The sequence below is a fragment of the Rhinatrema bivittatum genome, chromosome 8 (assembly GCF_901001135.1).
Source record: "Rhinatrema bivittatum chromosome 8, aRhiBiv1.1, whole genome shotgun sequence".
Classification (NCBI taxonomy): domain Eukaryota; kingdom Metazoa; phylum Chordata; class Amphibia; order Gymnophiona; family Rhinatrematidae; genus Rhinatrema; species Rhinatrema bivittatum.
Genome location: NC_042622.1, coordinates 75,475,430 through 75,487,483, shown reverse-complemented (window position 1 = coordinate 75,487,483; position 12,054 = coordinate 75,475,430). Strand labels below are relative to the sequence as shown.

The window sequence follows — 12,054 nt, the reverse complement described above, 5'->3', positions numbered from 1 at the left end:
AGAGAAGGGCAACCAAAATGATAAAGGGGATGGAACAGCTCCCCTATGAGGAAAGCCTAAAGAGGTTAGGACTTTTCAGCTTGGAGAAGAGACGGCTGAGGGGGGATATGATAGAGGTCTTTAAGATCATGAGAGGTCTTGAACGAGTAGATGTGAATCGGTTATTTATACTTTCAGATAATAGAAGGACTAGGGGGCATTCCATGAAGTTAGCAAGTAGCACATCTAAGACTAATCGGAGAAAATTCTTTTTCACTCAACGCACAATTAAGCTCTGGAATTTGTTGTCAGAGGATGTGGTTAGTGCAGTTAGTGTAGCTGGGTTCAAAAAAGGTTTGGATAAGTTCTTGGAGGAGAAGTCCATTAATGGCTATTAATCAAATTTAGTTAGCGAATAGCCACTGGTATTAATTGCATTAGTAACATGGGATTTTCTTGGTGTTTGAGTACTTGCCAGGTTCTTATGGCTTGGTTTGGCCTCTGTTGGAAGCAGGATGCTGGGCTTGATGGACCCTTGGTCTGACCCAGCATGGCAATTTCTTATGTTGTCTTTCTAAACTAAAATTGTAGCAGACTAACAATAGACTAATCAAGACTGAGATCCTTTATTTATCTAGGTTCCCATCTGAGAGCATGCCAAAATCATTAACTAGAACCATTAGCTCAAAGAGGTATGTAATTTAGGTATCATAATGGATACCAACCTCTCTCTTTGCCCACAAATTAGCAAGTGGTATGTAACTCATATTTTAAGTTACATATGCTAAGGTGATTGCGCCCTTTTTTTTGAATGAAGCTGACCTAAAAACAGTGTTGCACTAGTCATGTTATTAATTGACTATTGTAATGCATTATATCTTGGCTTGCTACAAAATATATTGCATGTGTTGCAATATGTACAAAACTCAGCTGCTAGAGTTATTTCTGGAATATTGATTCAACTGTACATAAATCCCTTTTTGCTGAAATATCATTGGCACCTGTGAAATGGCAAGTGAAGTTTAAATTTATTATGCTGGTTTTTAAAGGGATTAATGGCCTAGCTCCACATAGTATTAATGTAATATTAAAACCATATCAACCAACTAGATCACTAAGGTTGGTTTTCCAAATACTCTTGGATGTACCTTACTTTAAAGATATTTGTTTAGATGAGTCACAGGAGCACCTTTTTTTTTTTTTTTTATGTACAAGGTCCGACATTGTAGAATAGCTTACCATCAGGTCCTAAAGGCAAAAATATGCTGACAAGGTTTAGTAAGATGGTGAAAGCCTTTTTATTTCAGCAAGCTTTTAATCTGTGATTGTTAGTATGGCAGGTTCTATTATGCTGATGTCATTTTTATTTTGTTTTATTTTTATTGTATTGTTTCATGTTAATATGTAATATTATGAATGTTTTTTTATGAAAACCACATAGAAATGTTGATAGGCATAAATGTTGAGACTGATGAAGAAAAAGCAAAATTGTTTAACAAATACTTCTTTTCGGTAGTCACTGTGGAAGGACCTGGAGCAGCACCACTTAAAATGAACACAAAGAAGATTGGCAATGAGGTAAACCTCAATCAATTTTCAGAACAGTGTGTTCGTGAGCAGCTAACTATACTTAAAGTAGATGTGGCAATGGAGCCAGATGGGATACATCCATGGGTATTAAGGGAACTTAAGAAATGTCCTGGCAACTCTACTGCCTGACCTTTTCAATGCTTCTTTAGTCAGGAACAGTTCCAGAGGACTGAAGATGGGTGGATGTGATTCCTATTCATAAAAGTGGAAGGAGGCAGCTGGGAACTACAGGCCAATTAGTCTAACCTCTGTGGTGAGCAAATTAACGGAACTGCTGCCAAAACAGATCCAATGGATTGCAAGATCTGATGCAGCATTTTACCAGAGGTAAAACTTGACAGACAATTTGATTACTTTCTATGACTAGGTGACCAAAGCGTTGTATTGAGTCCGTCTGTCTCAGACGGCTTTGACCTCTGTGCCTCATCTTTCTTTCTGCTCTCCCCGCTAGCCTTGGGAAGATGGCTACCGCCGCGTCTTCATGCCGTTCTCTCCGGCATCCCCGGAACGGCAATGGCAAGGCTATACGCCATGTTTCTCCTGAGGGCCTCCTAGGGTGCGCGCACGCATGCCACCCACGTCTTTATCCACGTCATGATGGGAACCTCGGGGGCGTCCCCCTCGAGTGACGTCATGCCATCTGGGTATTTAGCAAGGATTGGATTGCCTCCGGTCTAAGCTACTCTGCCGCTTCCTTCTGCCGCTAGAAGCTCTCTCTGCCCTTCGAGGTTTATCATTTAACCTGGGTACCCGCTCCTCAGGGGCCCTAGGCTTTCTTTCAGGTGCCTATCTAGGATACCAGGTACTCGCTCCTTGAGGGCCTGCTCTCCCTACCTTGGTGCCTGCAATCCAACTACTTCTGCCTGCTGGGATCTCCATCAATACAGCTACCAACTTAGTGAGTAATCTAATCTTTATCAGTCTATCTCACCTACAGCCGGGACTCCCTATTCCACCGAGAGCTGCTAACATCTATCATTGTGGGATGGGTCTCCTCTGCCGAGGGCCCCTGGACTGCTCTTACTAGATCACTTCCCTAGTGCCACCTCTGGTGGTATCATCCTACTATATAATAAAGACAAATCTTCTGTGTTTACGTGTCTCGAGTCTAGCCTAGTACTGCAGTTCCTCACGGGCCTCCTCCCCATGGGAATGGCTATCACCGCAGTATCCAAGAATCCACTCCAACACCTCAAAACCATAACATGTTGGATCAAGGGAGAGCTCTAGATGTTGCACTTAAATTTCAGTAAAGCCTTTGACACAGCTCCATATAGGAGACTTATAAATAAAATGAATGCCCTTGGTAGAGTGACTGACTGGACAGAGTAGGAAGCAACAAAAAGGTAGTGGTAAATGGAGTTTTCTCTGAGGAGGGTAGGTATTACTAGCGGTGAGCCTCAGGGATTGGTCCTTGGACAGGTTCTTTTCAACATTTTTGTGTGTGACATATCAGAAGGATTTGCCAATGATACAAAAATTTTCAACAGGATGGACAGCCAAGAAGGTGTGGAAAACATGAGAGGAGATCTAACAAAACTCGAGGAATAGTCTAGGGTCTGACAGTTAAAATTTACGACTAAAAATACAGAACAGTGCATTTAGGGCCGGATTTTCAAAAGGCCCGGCGACATGCGTAAAGCCCCGGGACGCGAGTAAGTCCCGAGGCTTGCAAAAAGGGGCGGGAAGGGGGCGGGGTCAGAGGCTCCCAGCACAGCGGCCATTTGCAGCTGTGCCGGGGATCATGCACTGGCAGTTGGCCAGTGTGCGCAACTTACTTCAGCCCCAGGGCTGAAGTAAGTTTTAAAGAAGAAAAAAAAAAAAAAGAAAAAGGTAGGGGGGAAAGGGCGGGGGAGGTAGGGGAAGGGAAGGGAATGGGGGAAAGCAGAGCGGCTTGGCGCGCACAAGGTGCACAATTGTGCACCCCCTTGCGTGCGCCGACTCACGATTTTTATAAACATGCACGTTATAAAATCAGGTGTACATGTGCACAAGCCGGGTACTGCACGCACATGTACGTCCACGCGTACCTCTTAAAATCTACCCCTTAGGATGCAAAAACACAAGGGAGAGGTACGATATTGGAGGTGAAATTCTAAGCATGAAAGAAGAGAGGGATCTGGGGAGGGCTATCTGCTAATCTTAAGGTGGCCAAACAGGTGGATAAAGCAATGGCAAATACAGAAATAAGCTTAGTTGCATAGAGCGAGAAATGATCGGCAGAAAAAGTGAGGCGAGACTGCCCCTGTATTGGTCCCTGGTGAGACCTTATTTGGAATACTATGTATAATTCTAGAGACTGCACCTTCAAAAATATATTAACCAGTTGGAGTCCGTCCAGAGGTTGACTACTAAATGGTCAGCTGTCTTTGTTCTAAAGCAGATGGGGATATACTTAAAGATCTAAACATGTAAACCCTAGAGGAAAGATGAGATGGGGGAGATATAATAGAGTCATTTAAATATCTCAAAGGTTTCCTATGCACAGGAGGCAAGCCTCTGACAATAGAAAGGATTAGACTCAGGAATAATCCTGGGAAAGTTTTCTTTACAGAGAGGGTAGTGGATGCATGGACCAGTCTCCCAGTGGAGACAAACGCGGTATATGAATTATTTGACCCTTCCCACTTGAAAGATTTTAAAGAGAGAAGTCTTGCAAAATAATTTTTATTTCTTTTGATCTGATATAAGTTGTCAACTGAAAGTTATTAAATTGTTAATTTTAGAGATCATGGCCTATTAAATGGTTATCTTGTTTTTGGCTTGGTGCTATTTTCCTTTTCTTGTCCCTCTCTCTGGTTATGTGGACTAGATGCAGTCATGCTTTTTCTTTATAGATTTTTCACTGGCTGTTTGTACATGTGGCTGCATTTCCTTATGGTTTATGTTACAAATCTCTTACAATTTTATAAATAAAAAAAAATTTAAAAAACAGGATTCAGGCTTGATGGATCTTCGGTCTGACTAGTATGGCAATTCTTATTGTTTTAATCAAAGTATTTAATATTTCTCCATACAATGACCCACGTCTCCTTTCAATCTTACAATACCGCATATCTGGCCTTCTTCCTTTCCCTGATATATCTGAAAAAGGTTTTGTCACCTCACTTTACTTCTTTGGCAATCCTTTTTTTCCACTTGAGCTTTTGCCATCCTGATTTCTTTTCTTGTCTCTTTTTGCTACATCAGATGTTCTTCCGTGTTTCTCTTTTGAGTCCATTTATACTTTTTGAACACTGATCTTTTTGCCCTTATTTTTTTTAGCCACCTCTAGAGAATCGTATTTTCTTTTTCCCATAACTATTTGTACCTTTGTTATAGCTCCTTTTAATTTAGCCCACTGTTCTACTTCACCCATCTTTTTTCAGCCTTTCTCCTCCTGAAGGTACCATCCCAATTTAACAAAAAGTCTGTATTTCTGAAATCCAGGACTTCTCTCAGTCTTGGCTGCTATAATCAAACCATACCTTCTGATGATCACTGGACACCTACCTGGGCAGTAGAGATATCTCCATTTGTGAGCATCAAATCCAGTATTGCTTCTTCCCTTGTGGGGTCCTTCAGCATTTGCTTAAGCAGAGCTCCCTGAAAGGCATCTATAATCTTCCTACTACTCACAGATTCTGCAACACGGATACTCCAATCCACATCTGGTAGATTAAAATCTACAATGAGCAATGCTTCTTTCTTTCTTTCTTCCCTTTTGGATATCTTCAGCTAGATCTCTATCTAGTTCTTCTGATTCAGAGGCCTGTAGCTCACACCAGTGAAAATGGAAGTGCCATCATATTTTTTAAGACTAGATCACAGTGCTTCTTCTTTCACCCATACCTCCTCCTGCATGTCAATTACTAGGATATTGTTTTCAATATGAAGAGCTTCTCCTCCCCACTTTTTGCCATTTCTATCTTGCCTCAACAGATCATAGCCTGGAATGGCCATATCCCATTCATGAGACTCACTGAACCATGTTTCCATGACAGCAACAATATTCAAGTCTGCCTCCACAATTAGGGCCTGTAAATCTGAAACTTTCTGCTCAGATTGCAAGCTGCTATTTTGCCATTCACAGGCGAGTGGCTTTACTCACCTGATGCCACCCAGACTTACTGAGAGGAAAGGATGCCGCTGCCACCATCTTCTTCAGGGGTTTCTCCCCGGGCACACTCATGCGGTGCAAATCCTCTTTAGTAGGCCCCATGGCAGGAAGCCTCTGGGCAGGCGCTGGCAGATGATGTCACACAGCTCCGGCCTGGTCTTGCTCAAGCCTAGCCTTAAGTCCTGCTGACTGCCAGAACCTAAGGGCTCAACCTGCGGGAAAGCGGTTGCTCCAGGTGAAGCCTTAATCTGGCCTGCCCCAAAGCGTGTTCTCCAGCTGTCGGCACAGGCCTCATGGGCTTGCCCGTGAGGCAGCGTCAACTGTGCCACAACAAGAAGGGCTCATGCGCATTTGAGCACATGGCTTTTCAGCTTATCTCCCTCAGCTTGCTGTTCTTCCCAGACACTTTTTCTGTGCTTTTTGCCTAAACGTAGATTTCCTTTTCTAACACACATTTCAAATGTTATTAGGGAGATATGTACAAGTTATCAAAAGCACTCAATTAACAGTTAAAGCAGTTTAAGATTAAAAATCTCAAAACCCTTCTATTATCTAGCTTCAGGTTAGTAAAGAGAAGCACAACAATAAAAAAGCTAACAGATTAACAAATTCTGTTTTGTTTTTGTTTGTTTAAAAGCTAGCAGATATTTAGAAAATTATTAAATATAAAGCAAGACAAGCTTAGCTTTTGGAGATTTGATGCTTCTGTGAAAAGAGATTCACTAATGTGCCTTACGAGTATAAATATGAGAGCTATGCTATATGTCCTTGAGTTGTCGCCTCTCCAATTTAAGAAATAGAGGGCTTGGTGCTGCTTACAGATTCAGTTGCTTCTAAAGGCACGCAGTCTCTGAGGTTGATATTCAGCCGCAGGCAGATAAGGATATTCAGCAGCATGGCTGTACTGCTGAATATTCTCAGATATATCAAAGTTATCCTGATAAGTTTAGGACTGCCTCGTGGCACAACTAGACTTATCTGGATAAAGCTGACTATCAGTATTATCCAGCTAAGATATCTGGATAAGTGAGTTCTGCCCCATAACACCCTATATTTACCTGGCTAAGTTTTTATCTGGATAAACTTAGTAAGATTAACTGGTGGCATTAAACATGATGGGAATTTCAAATCCACAGTTTGTCTGGCTAAGTCCTAATACAGTGATTGAAGCAGATTAGAATCATGACAAGATCCAGTGACGGAGTAATGCCAGGGAATGGTTAGAGGGAGCAATCACAACAGCTGTGTAGGGCAATGTCCAAATAGAACTGCAGGGTGTCCTTTTTCATCTGTGTGATATATAATTTCAAAAACATGACAACTTTGACAAAATAGGGATTCACCTAGAGTAAAAACTAGAAGATGGAGAAAATCAGCAAGGTGGATCAACAGTGGGCCAAATTAAAAGGAGCTATTACTAAGAGAACAAATCTATATGTTAGAAAAGTAAACAAATGTACAAGGAAAAAGAAAGTGATTTGGTTCTCAAAGGAGGTGGTTGCAAAAATGAAGGCAAAAAGATCAGCATTCAGGAAGTACAAAAGATCCCAAAAAGAGGAACACAGGGAAGAATACCTGGTGAAACTGAGGGAGACAGAAGAAAGGATTGCCAAAGAGGTAAAGAGAGACTTCGGGCTTTTCTTCTTTCAGATATATAAGAGAAAGAAGGAAAGCCGAAGTGATATAATAAAATTGAAACGTGACAAGGAGCAATTTGCAGAGACACACAAAGAAATGGTGGAAATATTTCAAAAATACTTCAGTTCGGTGTTCACTAAAGAAGACCCTGGAGAAAGACCATTGCTGGTTGACAAAACGGTAGAAGAGAATGGGGTAGGCAACTCCCGTTACAGAAGAGAATGTACAAGACAAGCTAGGAAAACAAAATGGCCAAGGCCCAGAATATTATGGGAACTCAGAGATGTTCAATAAATCCCTGAAAATGGGAGTTTCAGCAGAGAGGAAGCTGGAAACTACAGGCTGGTTAGCCTCACCTCAGTGGTAGGAAAATTAATGGAGACGCTGCTGAAAGAAAGGATACTGAACTATCTACATTCCGGTAAGTTGCTGGACCCGAGGCAGCATGGATTCATGAGGGGGAAGGTCCTGTCAGACAAATCTGATTGATTTTTTTTTTTTGATTGGGTGACTAGAGAATTGGATCATGGAAGAGTGCTTAATGTGATCTACTTGGATTTCAACAAAGCTTTTGATACTGTCCCATATAGGAGGCTTCTGAATAAAATAAGAAGCTTGGAGGATCACGTGGTGCCGAGAGCAGGGAGGATGTGATTCCCTTTGCTCCGATCTCTTCTGCCACTAAATCCACCCTCATCACATTGTTCAGATCGTAGTTTTTTGATATTGAAGACGATCAAGTAACCCTTGACAAGTCACTGGTGTGGCAAAAAAGGAATGTCGTCTCGTTTGATGAAGAAAGAGAAGGAAAATGATAAGGAGAAACCTTGGTTGGGAATCACCAAAATGGCGAAGGCTTTTCCTTCTCCAGAACGGCCAACAATGTTGGACTCAGTAATCATAGAACTCAAGAAGGCAGTACACAGATTAATGGAATGGGGGAAGCTGGATCGGGTGGGAAGAATGTATGGTGGTCTGAAAGTAATGATGTGTTACAAAAAGGTCCGATTCATAAAAGGGGATTATTGAGATTAGGTGTGGGCCTTAGCTGGGAAGGGTCCTGCTTTCCTAATATAGCTGTTCGGCTTTACTTGCCCTGGGAGTGTACTTATAGTTAAATCTGATCTGAAAATAGTATTATGGAATGTTTGTGATATCTATACACCTATCAAACAAACCAAAATTCTTGCAGCATTTAAAAAGATGGCTGCAGACATTGTGTTTTTTACAGGAAACACATTTGAATGATGTTGAACATCAGAAGCTTCAGAGATGGTGGGTCAGGCAAATCAGTTATGCATCAGCAACCACTAGGTCCACAGGAGTTGCCATTTTAGTGCATAAGAATGTCTCTGTAAAGATTGTAAAAGTAATTAAAGACCCTCAAGGCCACTATGTGAGCACACTGGTGGAGCTTGATAGGAAACAGGTTGCACTGTATATGCTCCAAACAAATAACCATACATTTCTCATGCATTTAGTAAGACTTTTGGTTCCAAACATCGATGCTCTTTTCATACTGGGTGGTGATTTCAACATGGTGGGAGATTTGTCTTTAGATAAATCATATTCTGCTAAAGGAAGTGGGAACTTAGATAAGGGGAAAAGATTAGCTTTTTTGAATTCGGAATTGCATTGCCTGGCGGGCTTGACATCTGTTTCAAAGAGATTATACAAACATGTCTCGAGCCCATGATACTTTCTCCAGGATAGATTACTTTTTGACATCTAGTAGTGAGTTTTCCAGGGTAGAGGAAGCTGGGATTGGGAAATTAAGATCTCTGCTCATGCTCCAATATGCATTACATTGCGAACCCAGGGAGAGAAACTTCTTAGACCGCCTTGGAAATTCCCGTATTTTCTAACTAATGATGCAGCTTTTAAAGACTATTTACAAACTAGGTAGAAGGATTATGTTTTTCCTAATGAAGTCCACTTTGAGGAGGACCCAGTTTTGTCATGGTGCGCAGCTAAGGCTGTTTTACATGGTATTATAACTCTTTCCTTGTATGGAAACATAGGGTCATGGATAAGCAAACTAACTCTGGAATCCAATTGGCAGAAAATGAAAAATTATTTAGCAACCGCAAATACTAGCACTAACAAAGAGGCATCCCTTTCTTCACAAGTGGCGTTGAACACATTATTACACCAAAGGGCCAAAAAGAGTATAGAGTATTATAGGTTCAAACTGTATCAACATAATAACAAAGCAGGTAAGCTGATGGCAAATCTGATTAAATTAACATTGGGTTCTCTTTTATTTTCCATTTAAAATCAAAGGGGAAAATTTTGAATGCTAATCAAGAGATACTGCAAGCTTTTGTAGATTTTTATAAAGAGGTTATAATGATTTAAATGTAAGGAATTTTTGCAAAATTTGAGTCTGCGTTCTTTTGAGCCCAGACATTTGCAAAAATTAAATAGGCCTATTAGTTTGGAAGAGGTATTATTGGGAATTTGCAAGGCTAAAGTGTTGAAGACACTGGGTCCTGATGGCTACTCGGGTAAATTTTATAAAATTTTAGCAGAACAAATTGCACCTTTGCTTTATAGAACATTTGCCACCTTATTTGATAGGGGACATTTTCCCCACATACAAACACAGCAGTTATTACCTTCATCCCTAAACCTGGTTAGGATCCCACTTCTGTATCATATAGTCTTATTTCTTTGTTAAATTTTGATCACAAATTGTTGGCTAAGATATTGGCAGATCAATTGGCCCTTGTCTTGCCTGATTTTATTACTCCAGGGCAGGTGTCGTTTGTTAGGGGCTAATCTGAAACGGTGAATATACGAACGTCATTGACCGCTATCACCCTATGTATGAAAAATATCACTCCCTTTATAGTAGTGAGTTTTGATGCCGAAAAGGCATTTGATAGGATGGAGTGGCAAATATTTATTTGGCCTGTTAGACTGCATGGGGTTGGATGGTTTGTTCAAACAAGGGGTTCATTTGTTGTATAAAGATCCAATGGCAGTTATAGCGGCTAATGGAGAATGTTCGTCCTCATCTGAAGTGAACAGAGGGACGAGACAGGATGTCCCCTGTCATCATTATTATTTCTCTTAACTACGGAATCTTTACTACGGTCAATACAGAGAGACCTGGAAGTTAGGGGTCTTACACTGGGCCCTAAACAATTGAAATTGCAGATGATTCTCAACTGGTGTGTCGCCAAGCACACGCAGGTGTGTCACTACACTTCCCGGTCCCCTGCTGACCCAGCTGCTCCCCCTACCCAAGACAGGACCTACACCCGGGCTTAAAACGTTGAAAGCCCGGGCGGAACGCAGCAGGAGAGCAGGAGTCAGCGGCACCGGCATGCTCTCTGGTTCCCGCCTCCCGCCCCTGGGTCTTTGTGTCTGCTATTTTAAAATATTTTATTGGTATCTAGAAATTTTTGATATGTGTTTTTAACTATTGGATATTCCATTCATCCGCTGTTTTCAAATAATCTGTTCTTTTTGTTAGTATCGTTTTACTGCTACTGATTTTATATTGCTTGATTTGTTTTATAAGGATGGGAGATGTTTCTTTTTTCCTTTTACACTGCATACAGAGACTCTGGCTTGTTGCGGTTTCCAATTCAGTTTTTGTCTGCAAGCTTCTAGTTATGTGTTTTGGTCTCTTTATTCTTTGTTAGGTGAGGGTCAGCACATGTGATTCAAGTGAGGTTCTCTGCTGGCGTGTAGTTTCTGTGTAGGACTCTATAGCAGCCTGACTTGGTCCGTTTTCCTAATAGGAGATGTATTGTCTTAAGGCCTGGTGTAATATTTTCAGTGTTGCCTTTTCTTAAGTAAGGTGGTTACTGTTAAGTGCTGGAAATTGGTGCTGTTTTGGTGTGGGATGTTTACCGTTTATGCAATTTCTGTTCAGATAGAATATGTATCTTTTCCTTGTGTCATTCTTAACAATAAAAATAATACTGGACCTTAATTTTTTATTTCCACCGTAAATTGTAATGAGCAGTGTGTCACACATGTCAACGTGGTCTGGCAGGTGTGTCATGACGGGAAAAAGGTTGAGAACCACTGGGCTAGAGGATGGAAATGAAGAAAAAAACAAAAAAAAAAAAGTACATGCAGCAGTTACTACCCTTAGGGCCAGATTTTCAAAGGAGTACGCACGTAAGATACACGCGTACCCCCCGAAAACCTGGCTGAAGTACCCCCTGCGCGCGCCGAGCCTATGTTGAGTAGGCTCGGCGGCGCGCTCAAGCCCCAGGACGCACATTAAGTCCCGGGGCTTTCCTGGGGGGGGGTGTCGGGGGCATGTCACCGCGGCATGTCATTTGGGGGCTGGGCCGTGGGCGTGGTTCCGGCCCGGGGGCGTTTCGGGGGTGTGACCGAGGCCAAGGAAATGGCTCCTGGGCCTGGGAATCACGCGCCGGCGGCCGGCCCGGCAGGCGTAACTTGTACAACAAGAGGTAGGGGGGTTTAGATAGGGCTGGGGGGGGTGGGGGGAGGCGGAAGGAAAGTTCCCTCCGAGGCCGCAACGATTTCGGAGCGGCCTCGGAGGGAACAGAGGCAGGCAGCGCGGCTCGGCACGTGCAGGCTGCTGATTTTGGGCAGCCTTGCGCGCGCCGACCCCGGATTTTAATGGATATGCGCGTATCTATTAAAATCCCGAGTACTCTTGTTGGCGCCTGGTGCACGAACAAAAGTATGCACAGGCGCAGATTTATAAAATCTACCCCTTAACCAATAAGCCTTGATACTGTTGATGCAATTCCAACATT

At 42.2% G+C, this 12,054-nt stretch overlaps 1 protein-coding gene across 1 annotated transcript in view; it reads right to left on the bottom strand.

Annotated features, from left to right (window-relative positions):
- Positions 1–12,054, bottom strand: part of GSS (glutathione synthetase) — a 153,080-nt gene that overhangs the window by 81,343 nt on the left and 59,683 nt on the right. The gene's annotated exons all lie outside the window — the stretch shown is intronic.